General features: G+C 34.6%; 1 long non-coding RNA gene across 4 annotated transcripts in view; it reads right to left on the bottom strand.

The window, feature by feature from the left end:
• The window catches only part of LOC147516065 (uncharacterized), a 48,241-nt gene that overhangs the window by 13,200 nt on the left and 22,639 nt on the right, over positions 1 to 12,402 (bottom strand). For 2 of the 4 annotated variants that reach the window (XR_015210912.1, XR_015210915.1), the window contains exons 1-6: positions 7,682 to 8,258; positions 3,893 to 4,054; positions 3,692 to 3,811; positions 3,473 to 3,615; positions 3,255 to 3,343; positions 2,996 to 3,139 (exon numbers count right to left, since the gene is read on the bottom strand). This is a non-coding gene — a long non-coding RNA (uncharacterized LOC147516065). Of the gene's footprint in view, positions 1 to 2,995; positions 3,140 to 3,254; positions 3,344 to 3,472; positions 3,616 to 3,691; positions 3,812 to 3,892; positions 4,055 to 5,365; positions 5,436 to 7,681; positions 8,259 to 12,402 lie in introns of those variants that run through there. The other 2 variants (XR_015210914.1, XR_015210913.1) reach the window with 2 other exon arrangements.

Here is a 12,402-nt window from a genome sequence, read left to right as displayed (position 1 = left end):
ACCTTAGTTCCTCTTTAGGGCAGTCCAAACAATCTGGTCATTCATGGCACATTCAATGAATACCCGGATCATTCATGGCACATTCAATGAATACCCTTATATAACGCTAACGGGCCATTTATGGCACATTCAATAAATGCACACATAACTTATGACATCATCAGTCATAAAACTAAATACCAAAACTTGAGGCGTGGAGAGTTCTAAATGGGTGCGGTAAGTTTTGTTTACGCATTATTGAACTTTATTGCATATATTATTTCAGAGAACGAAGTAAAATCTTGATTCAATTATTTTTGGTTTACGCGTTATTAATTTCATTGATGTATAAGTGCCATAACGTGGTGTATCGTAAAAGACTTAAAAATCACAAAACAGTAATTACACGTACACAAATATAATTTAGAAAGGTCTTAGCCTAAGTCAAACATGCTAATAGTCCTAGACTTATCCTAATAGACTGAATCATAATTTTAGGAAAAAGTCAAATTTTGGGTCAACTGGTCAAAGTCAACCACGGGTCAAAAAAAGTCGGTCAACTAACTCGATCAATCTGACATACATGGGTCAATCCGCCTAAACTCCTCTAACCAAAAGCCCAAAGCCTAAGGCCCATGGTCTAAACTTAAGCCAAAAATAAAATCAAAATTTTACAACATAAGCCCACCCCACGAAATTCGGCCCAAGCCCAACCAAAACAAAGAAAGGACTCCATCTGTTTCATCTTCCTCACCAACGCCTCCACGGAACCTCCACATCCGACCACCACCACTCAGCCACTCGCCACCACTAATGAACCCCGCGGTTGGGTTCCTTTTCCAAACCCCTACACATAGGGATGTCAAGCTGGCAGGCCAGGCGCCCGAACCCGATTTTTCGGGTTTTGAGCGAATATCGGGTTACCCGGACCGCCCTATTCTTTCATGGGTCGGGTTCGGGTATTTTTGTTGGATACATGTGACCAAACCCTACCCTAACCTATATTTTGCCCGTCGGGTTCGGGTTCGGGTTTCGGGTATGGTAAAACCCGAAATATATGAAATAAAAGAATATTAAATCTCTTCATCAGGAACGTCATTTTCAGTTATTAGATCTCAAGAAAAAACCTATTTTTCATCTAATTAATCAAAAGCCATCTTCTTTTATTGGATTTGATCTGTTTAACTTTAACATCGTAAAGCCACCCAACAGTCATCAAAGATTCAAAACATACAGGATTGCATTTTTTGAAAAGCAAAAGAAGAGAAAAGTAAACCAAACAGCAAGCAATTCCAAGACAATAACTCAATAAGATTGATGGTTTTTTTGGGAGTTTCGACTTCTTGTGGTGGTGTGAATCTGACCTATTGATTTGACAATAAGATTGATGGCTTTTTGGGAGTTTCGGTTTCTTTGTGGTGGTGTGAATCGACTGTTGATTTGCTTAAACCTTGGTGACCACATTTAGAAAGAGATATTTGAGGAGGGTTTGCAAATTTTCTGAGTGAATGCAAACTTAGCAGCACCATCAAACCCACCAATCTCTTCATCATGAACGTGTGATTGGGTTGTTTTGTTCTTGGGGAGTTGTTGGAGGGAAGAGAGAGAAGAGTAGTAAGGGTACGGTCAAAGGTAATTTGTCTTGAAGACCAAAAGTAAATAGTAATGAAAGCAAAAGACTAAAAAGTTTGTTGAAGATAAATAGATAACAAATGAAAATATAGTTGTTGGGAATTATGGTCTGGTTCGGGTTCGGGTTTTGGTCGGGCATTTTTACCCTATATAATTGGGTTTTGGGTTCGGGTTCGGTCTGGATATGGTTTCGGGCTTTTTAACCCTTTTAACGGGTTTAGGGCCAAATTATCGGTTCGGGATCGGGTCGGTCCGGGTTTAGATAGTGTGACCAAACCCGACCCTATGTATTTCGATCTGGGTTCGGGTTCGGGTTTTGTCGGGCTCGGGTAGGGTTCGGTGCGGGTTTTTTTTCGGGTTTTGGGCGGGTTTCGGGTTTCGGGCAGAATGGACATCCCTACCTACACATCAATACTAACCAATCGCGATTTCCTTATACTGAGAAAATCACGATCTACGGCCATTACTATTCCTTCAAGCTTCAATCGCCCCCTCTGAGCACCCAAATCAACCACCAGCACATTCACCTCAACCCAACAACAATGTCCCAACAAAATCCAAACCAAACACTAATTCAAACAAAAACTCAGGACGATTTGGTTTTGTCGGCGCCATTAAGCTCTCCTCCGAGCTTCAAAGAAGATTCCACAGCGACACCAACAACCCATCTATCACCAATTGTAACACTAACCAATCCAACATCACCACAAATCAAATAAAATCATACTTCAAACACAAAAATAAAAAAAGACGGTTTGGTGCTGATGGTGACGCCATTAACCACCAGTGTCCAGACTTCGACAGTTTAAATGCCAAAATTCGTCCTAGTTTATTTACTGCAGTGTTTCAAAATGGTATCTAACAGAGTCGGCATCATTAACAGAGTCGACACCCTTTAACAGAGTTTACAAGATAATCAAAAAAAAGAAACCAGTATTACGGTAGCAGAAAACAAATATTTAAAAAGATCGTCCGACTACTCACCGTTTTAAAGCCGTTCCAGCTTCCCGAAAGCGAAACCCCGAAAGCCCGACGTCTACTGTCACGCGAAAAGATAATCTTCCTCGTTCAAAACCTTTTCAGTAAAACTCTCCTTTTTTTTTTTTATAAACCCTCGCTGTGTTTTTCCCCCAGAAACTCTCGTGAGAAAACTCTATTTTTTTCTAGTTTTTAAAACCTTCCCGAAAAACAAGGGTTTTACTTACTTACGGGTTTTTATCCGAAACTATTGAATATCCTATCTCTGTTTTATCTACTTACATTATTATTATTATTATTAATATTAATATTATTATAGGAAAAGCAATGAAAAGACAGGGTGTTATACATATCTACCAAAAAAGAAACAAAAACAGAAATAAGAAATAGATATTAAGTTATTAACCTGAAATTTTGAGCTGCTCTTCACAAAGTCTTTAAAACTTCATAACAGTAGGCAGTCTGGGCAAAACCTTAATATTTCTAAGTTCGCCGAAGAATACTTTGAATCTCTGAACATGACCCAGAGTTCAGAAATTATAATGCAGACCTTAAGAAGGGGAAAAAACAAGTGATACTGAAATCAGAACTAAGAATATCTCAAAAAGTCAAACAACGTAAGCATAGTCAAAGTTAAAGAGCAGGAAGAAAATAAGAATAACGACCAAATATGAAGCAATCAAAGTTCTCTCGTTCTGGACTTCAGGAGGGGTGGCTAAAAAATATTTCAGTTGAGAAGCAGAAAACTTGCAACCTGAAACAAAAAAATAGTGTGGAGTAAACTTCGCTGGCTGTCACATAAACCTTGGTTTTGTTACACTCAATAAAAAAGATCATATCTACAAAACAAAATAATAAATATTTTGGAGGCTTATGTACATACCTCACCACCCATATGTCTGTATTCAGCAAGAATCCTGACAAAATCTCCATAAATACTTTCTTTCAATGGGTACTGACTTTTTTCAATTGCAGTTCGTATAGCCTTTTCAAATTTCTTAGAAGAGAACATTCATCATCCCCCTCCTGCAAAATACAAATATGTCATAATTGATAGAATCACATAACAAACAACGACATTGCTCATTTACAAGGGACTTACCGCTGCTTCTTCGATTGCAGGTCTAAGCTTAGCTAGAAGATCGTCCTCCAGCTCCTTCAATTTAACACGTGAAAAATCTTGCAATTCTCCTTGACTATCAGTGGAACAAAAAATGATTGCCTTTATGCAAGAAATAGCAAGTAGGCAGGTATCAGAAGGTTGTAATCCATACATAATGATATATTGTGGCAAGAGGCTAACCTGTTCTTATCTCTTCAATGAATAAAGCTCAAGTTTCAGATGCACAATATTCTCTACCAAGGATTGTACTCTGTCTTTGTCAGCTATAAATTTCTGCAAGAGTTGTGGATAGCATTTCATCATGGCATGGGTTATGTCCCGTCTATTGTTTTCCAATTGTTCCTACCAGATGGCATTTAAACAAAACATTAGCGTCAAAGTTAATCATGTAACTAAGTTGGGAACAAGAGCTGCTTTGCTTCAAGGCTCTACAGGATGAGAGGAACAAAAATGGCAATGCATCATTGCATGGATTACCAAATGATACTATACAGACTTTTACTGGTGGAAAGAGAGAGTATCTTTTAATTTAATTTAGAAAATTTCCAGCCAATAAGAAGTCATTAACTGACTTTTCTCAGATGAGAGGTCATGGATAATTGGACTGACTGCAAAGCAACTATGACATGTGACAAAATTCATTATGGAATGTACAACCTTATAGATGCAATGACTTTGCAATACCACATTTTGCCCGGGGGTGTGCATCATTTACAATACAACTAACATGTATCAACATGTGAAAAATGAAAAGCCTCAAGGTTTCTTTTAGCTGAATTGAAAAATGAATCAGTTTCTGATACATTTTGAGCTTTTGTGTGGTATTGTTTTCGATTATCTGTAGCAGGGACGGCCTTCTTTACAGATGCGTAAAGCAATTTAATCAAGTTGGTCGCATACGTATCCGTAAGTGCAATCATTGGATTCTCATCCAGGACCATGGAAAATATACACTTCCAGTCCTACCCAAAAAAAATGGTCACTCCCTCCTTTCTTTGTTTAGGAAGAAGAACAAGAAGATTCATACATAATATGATTTATGGCTTTAAACTAATGCAATTTTTCGTTCTCTACTTTTCTAGACAAATCATGTTATTTTCAGATTCCTGTTAAAGAACATTCAACTTCATCAATGACAAAAATAATTAGAATTGGATCTGTCAAAAATTCTCTAAATATCTGTAGAACTCTTCCCAAATGAACCTCAGAAGAATCATGGTCACTCCATAGAAACAATCTTTCCATGCTCATAAGAAGCTTTTGTTTGTGTGTGTAGGGGGGGAGGGAGGATTGAATATCAGAAAACATAATCATGCCTACTGAAAATTTGTCAAAGCCCAAATTTCTAAACAATTAAAAAAAAAAAAATATTTAAAATATAAATATCTCAAACATCACTATGTTCAATTGTCTAAAAACCCAGGCTATGACGGGGTGGATATAACACATGTCAAAACCCGAAAACCCACATCATAAAGAATCAACTTAACAACAATAGTATTCTCCAAAAATTCTCTTTATTACTTTATAAAAAGTCTATCTTCCATCCCAATAAAACATCAAACCACTCTAAGAATAACAGGTCTTCAACATCGTATTTCATGTCATATGAATAGGAAACTACGTTATTACATACTTCCAAAAAGAACAGACCTAATAAAAGAACTAACGGACTGCTCCAGATCAAATCCAAATCAAACGCCGCGGTTCCACTGCATTCTACCTATGTTCCCAAGAACACACCCACGTTGCCAAAATAAAGCAAACATGGGTCAGCAAAATGGAATTTGCTGGTATGAGTAGACTAATCACATATAACATTATCATACTTTAATTATCCAAACAATCACGTTTTCCATAACTTAATCATTCTCAGCTTGGAAGACAGGTAGTTCCGTCATTTCAATCGGCATAGTTTCTTCCCAAGCAAAACTTTCATTATATTAACTCATTCTAATAGCTCGTTTTAATATCTAAATCATTGAATTAAAACTTACCGATATCATTTCTTTGTATAAGGGTAGGGGCCCCTCAAGACAAAATGTTATTAAGTCCTACCATCCCGCGAAAAGAAGTTAGAACTTCTATATAACATATGTAGATATTATATTAGGTATTCAAAAGTAAGCCCAAACACACTCAAGATAATCAAATCAATACCACTAACCCCAAGGCTTAATACCTTAGTTCCTCTCAGGGGGTCCCAAACAATCACGGTCATTCATGGCACATTCAATGAATACCCGGGTCATTCATGGCACATTCAATAAATGCCCACCTAATATATGACATCAACAGTCATAAAAATAAATTCCAAACCTGAGGCGTAGAGAGTTCTAAAAGAGTGCAGTAAGTTTTGTTTACGCATTATAGAACTTTATTGCATATATTATTTCAGAGAACGAAAAAGTATCTTGATTCATATATCTGGTTTACGCGTTATTAATTAGATTAATGTCTAAGTGCCATAACGTTGCATATCATAAAAACTGAAATATCACATAGTAGTTAATACACATACACACGTATATATAACAGTCTTAGCCTAAAGCCAAGCATGTTAATAGCCCTAGACCTATCCTAATAACCCAAATCATAATCCGAGTTAAAAAGTCAAATTGGGTCAACTGGTCAAAGTCAACCCTGGTCAAAAGTCAACTCTGGTCAAAGTCAAAGTCGACCTGCCAAGGGTCAACAGCAGTCAACCAAACCCAAACTCCTCTAACCCAAAAGCCCAAAGTCAAAGGCCCAAAGTCTAATACAAAAAGAACTGGCCCAAAACTTAAAATGAAATGGCCCCAAACACTTCTAAGCCCAACAACTTAACCTAGCTAAGGCCCAAAAACCAAAACCGGCCCAAGGCCCAGCCGATCATCTTCTCCATCATTTCTCTTCCTCCAGCCACCAAAACCGGCCACCACCAAATTCCAATCGCCACCCATTTCCAACCAACCGAAAATGAAGAGGGTACAAACCCCACCACTTTAACAAACGCGAAACCCTCAATTTCTTGAATTCACCAACTTCACTAAAACTAGATCTGTAAACTTTTGGCCGCCATTAATGGCTTCTACAAGCTCCACTCGACAGCCCTCACGCACCCTCACTAGCTACCCATCACCAACACCCCATTCAAGCTGACAAATCGAAAAAAAACAAACGACAGGCGACGCCCTTAGTGTCGGATGCAAAGCTTCGACAGCCCCAACACCACTTCACCAATGTTAATCTCGACAGCACCCAATCCACTCTACAACCAACTTCAAATACTACACCCCCGACATCCATCAACAAATTTCAAGCCACAGTAAATAAAAAAAAAAGTGAAAACAGAGAAACAGAGAAACAATGACGATTTCTATAGGTTGGCTTTAACTGCCCTCAACCGCCCATAAAGCTTCGACAGCTAATTCCGAGTTCAGAGTTTCAATACCACAAACAAAAAGAGTCAAAACGAAACACAAGCCGAAATCTTGCTGTGGGGCTTGCGCCGCCATTAACAACTTGTTCAAGCTTCAACCGGTTTAAGGCCGCGATTATCCGCGATTCAACAGTTAAATATCAAATTTGAGTTTTAAGTTTTAACAACCGATGATTTCAACCTAAAAGAAATCGACAAGAAACAAGGATTTTATAAACTAAAAATCCATGAAAATCTACTCACACCAGAAGGCTCTCCGATTATCGGCCCTACTACAAGAAAAAACTTCCTTTTCTTCTTTTCGGAAAAATCCTGTTTTTTGCCTAAAACTATCATTTGTGTTTTTCCCCAAAAAACTCTACACGGAGAAAACTTCCGAAAAACAAGGACAACCCTTATCTATTACTTACGGGACTTTTATCCTTAACTGATAGTTATCATCTATCCATTATCTATTTTCATTATTATTATTATTTATTATTATTATTATTATTATTTTTTATACTAGGAAAACAAAAGAAAAAACCGGGGTGTTATAAAATTGTTACCTCTCAGCCCTGCCCCGGAGCTGCTATATTTTTGAGCAATCAAATTATCGAAAACCAGTGCTCCTATAGCACGCCCGAATCTCCAGCGGTTCAACAATCAGCAAATCATATATTGGTGCTATGTCGTCCTCGGAAAGGAGTTGATGTATGAAAAGCACCATAAAGCCAATTACAATCAGACGAAATTTCAGAGAGAAAAATCACCAAGGGGAGAAAGCCAGCTCCCGGTACATAAAAACTTCAAAACACAAGCGACTTAGTTGGAAAAAGTTCAGATATATACATACCTATTGTAGATTTGTAGATTTGTAGTATAGTATCAAGAGAATCCTCACCTAGTAAATCTCGTTCTTTTCATTGTTTAACTGTCTTTGCAGCAGTATCTCGTTGTTGATCAAGTGAGTTTGAAACTTTTATGAATAATGTGACAAGTTGCTGACCCACCAAAGAAGCAACCTGACCATACACTCTTGGAGGAGAGCTGCAATGGTTGCACAGGTGTATGTATTAAATATTAAAAAGATACTATTAAAACTAAAATGAAATTGAATATAAGCGAGTTAATAACTGTTATAGCACATGAGATGGCAGTCAGACTTGCTCAGAGAGTTAATAACTGTAACTAGTAGCCGCGGAGATGGCAGTCAGACTTGCTCAGAGTAAAGGATTTACTCAGATTTTGGTGGAGGGAGATAGTAGGCAGTGGCGGAGCCAGAAATTTGTTCCAGGATGAGCCGTTGTACTGTGAGCACTACAAATTTGCTAGGCAGTTTAAATAGTTTGTCCATGCGCTGATTTGCTTGCTTCTTTTGTACTTTTTAGTTTTTTTCCGTGATGACAACAAATATTCTTTTTATTGACTATTAAGTAATCATTATTTACGTAAACAAACAATTGTTAATTTATTCACTCATCAATCAAGGTAATTTACATAATAATAGAGTACCTAATTTTAAAGTTTATGATCACAACTACTAGTAGGTTAATTACTTTATTGGGCTAAATAATATAATTAATTGGATAAGATAATTAGTATTTGTTTTATTAATTTATATAGTAATTTTTGAAAAAGGCTATCTATATGTATTTCTCGTTTCACCCTTTTTCCTCTTCGATAAAATCAAAAAAAAATGTTACATGTTCTATAAATTCTAAAACATTCCATATGGTTTTTAATAATTGGAGGAGCATGCAAGGAATAATGGGATAGGTTTATCATATCACTCTTTTCTTTGCACAAACAAAATTGAGTGGTTGTGGACCATGTGTTAAGGGTATTAAACAATTGAAGTCAAATTAGAAGGAAATTACCATATCCCCTACAGAGACCAAATATGACAAATGAAATGTTTTAATTATTCTAAGGCCAAAATAGACAACAACACATGGTATAAGGGAGCCTTTTTTTTTAACCAAACTAATTTATTAATTACTTAATTATACCAAACGGTATCTACACACACCAGTAGCGTCCATACTAAGAATACTAGCTTTCGAACCCGTCCTACGAACGGGTGTCGTTATATTAAATTATTTAAAAAAATATTAGCAACTATGCAGAGCTATGAAATAGGAAAATTATATTAATCACTCATTCAAGTTTCTTGTGCCACTCTCTAAAAAAAAAAAAAAAAAAAAAAAAAACACTAAACCTTAATAAAACTCATCAACTTATTTTTGTTGTTAGATTTAATAATAGAATTTTGATTGAAATTTTGTGCGAATGCCCAATGTGGCGAAGATGATATTGAAGCTACTTGAATAGCAAGACATTCCCAATTATAATAAAAGAATTATAATAAACACTACTTAAAATACAAAACTATACTTGTCGAGATATTATATTCTCCCTATATATAATATAACTATGTTTCAGGGTTAGTTCAATGCATTTGCATCAAGTTTTCGATTTTACGTTAATTATTATTTGAGGTTAGTTAAATGTAGTTGCATCTAGTTTCCGATTTCCCATTAATTATTCTTTGAGGTTAATTCAATGTAGTTGTATCAAGTTTCTGATTTCCCTTTAATTATTCATTAAGGTTAACTTAATGCAGTTGCATATAGTTTTCAATGTTTCGTTAATTACTCTTTGAGATTAGCTCATTGCATTTGCATCCAAGTTCCAATTTCCCGTTAATTACTCTTTGACATTAGTTAAATACATCTGCATCCAGTTTTTGATTTCTCGTTAATTATTTTTCAAAGTTAGTTCGCATTTAGCTTCCAATTTCCGATTATTTATGCTTTAAGGGTAGTTCGATGCAGTTACATCTGGTTTTCGATTTTTAGTTAACTATTCTTTGAGGTTATTTCAATGCATTTAAATCCAGTTTCCGATTTTCTGTTAAATATTCATCAAGGATATTGCATCCAATTTTTTATTTCAATGCAGTTGCATCTAGTTTCTGATTTTCCGTTAATTATTGTTTGAGGTTAGTTCAATGTAGTTGCATCTAATTTCTGATTTTCCGTTAATTGTTCTTTGAAGTTAGTTCAATGCATTTGCAGCAAGTTTTTTTTATTTCTCGTTAATTATTTTTTAAGAGTTGTTCAATGCAGTTGTATCAAATTTATGATTTCCCGTTAATTATTCATTGAGGTTAGTTCAGTGCGGTTATATCCATTTTTCGATGTTTTGTTAATTAATCTTTAGATTAGTTTATTGCACTTGCATCCAGTTTCAGATTTCTCATTAATAACTCTTTGAAGTTAGTTCAGTACATTTGCATCTAGTTTATAATTTTTGATTATTTATGCTTTGAGGTTAGTTCAATGCAATTTCATCCGGTTTCTGATATCTTGTTAACTATTCTTTTATGTTATTTCAATACATTTCCATCTAGTTTTTTTATTTCCCGCTAATTATTCTATGAGGTTAGTTCAATAAAGTTGCATTCGGTTTTTTATTTTCTGTTAATTATTTTTTGAGGTTAGTTCAATGCATTTGCATCTAATTTCCGATTCTCCGTTAATTATTATTTGAGGTTTGTTTGATGCATTTTTACATACCATTTCCAATTTCCCATTAAATATTTTTCAAGGATTTGCATCCAATTTCAAATTTCCCGTTAGTTATTCTCTGACGTTAGTTTAATGCAGTTGCAGCAGTTTTCGATTTCTAGTTAATTACTTTTTTAGTTTCGTTTATCGTATATGCATAAAGTTTCTGATTTCCTATTAATTACTCTTTGAGCTCAGTTAAATGTATTTGAATCAAGTTTTCGATTTCTTTTTAATTATCTAATGTGGTTTGTAATACCAACTTTCTACTAATCCATATGTAGTGTCCTTAGTTGCAAACATGACATCAAAATAAATTATGCTTGATTTACTATATGGGATCATCAAAGATTATCCAGTTCCTGATTTTCTATTAATTATTATTTAAATTATACCTGACTCACTATGTGGGATCTTCAAAGATTATCTATGAACGGGTTCTATCATATTAATTATTCTGAAAAATATATGCAACTATATATACAAAACTATTATATACAAATATTGTATTGATCACTCATCCAAATTTCTTATAACATGAAAACCCCACGTACTCTCTATTAAAAAAATATAACTCACCATTGATAAAATCCTTCAACTTCATTTTGTTATTTAATAATAGAAGTTTGATTGAAGTTATATGAGATTGTCTAATAAGAAGAAGTTCATATTGAAGCTACTTAAATAGCAAGGTGTTCCCAATCATAAGAAAAAAGATAAGATAAACACCGTTTTCAATACAAAACTATACTTATCGAGACATTCCCACAACATATAACACAACTATATTTTGAGATTAGTTCAATGCATTTGCATCAAGTTTCTGATTTTCTGTTATTTATTTTTTGAGGTTAGTTTAATGCAGTTGCATTCAGTTTCCGATTTCTTGTTTATTATTCTTTGCAGTTAGTTTAATGCATTTGCATCCAATTTCCAATTTCCTGTTAATTTTTCTTCGAGATCACTTCAATGCATTTGCATCCATTTTTCAATTTCCCGTTAATTATTTTTTAAGATTAGTTTAATACATTAGCATACAGTTTCTGATTTCTTATTTATTATTCGATGAGGTTGTATTTGCATCTAGTTTTCGATTTCCCATTAATTATTGTTTGAGGTTAGTTCAATGAATTTCATCTAGCTTCCAATTTTTTGTTAATTATTTCTTAGGTTAGTTCAATGTTTTGCATCCAATTTATTTTTTGGAATTAGTTCAGTGTAGTTGCATCTAGTTTCCGATTTTCTGTTAATTATATTTTAAGATTATTTTCACGCATTTGCATCTTGTTTCCAATTTATAGTTAATTTTTTTAGGTTAGTTCAATACAGTTACATCCAGTTTCCGAATTCATTATAATTTAATCTTTGAGGGTTAGTTCAATACATTTGCATCCAGTTTCTGATTTCCCGACAATTATTTTTTTATGTTAGTTTGATGTATTTGTATCCAAGTTTTGATTTTCCGTTAATTATTCTTTGAGGTTAGTTTAATACAGTTGTATCCATATTCCGATGGTTCATTAATTACTTTTTAAGATTAGTTTAATGCTTGCATGTGCATCCAACTTTCGATTTGCCGTTAAATATTATTTGAGATTAGTTCGATGCATTTGCATCTAGTTTTCTGTTTCTCGTTAATTATTCTTTGACGTTAGTTTTATGCAGTATTATATATATTTTATAATATTTGTCATTATTAGTTTGTCATTATTATTATT

Source organism: Coptis chinensis, chromosome 2 (genome assembly GCF_015680905.1).
Source record: "Coptis chinensis isolate HL-2020 chromosome 2, ASM1568090v1, whole genome shotgun sequence".
In the NCBI taxonomy this organism is placed as follows: domain Eukaryota; kingdom Viridiplantae; phylum Streptophyta; class Magnoliopsida; order Ranunculales; family Ranunculaceae; genus Coptis; species Coptis chinensis.
The sequence above is the reverse complement of the archived record's forward strand: the minus strand, read 5'-3'. Positions and strand labels throughout refer to the sequence as shown.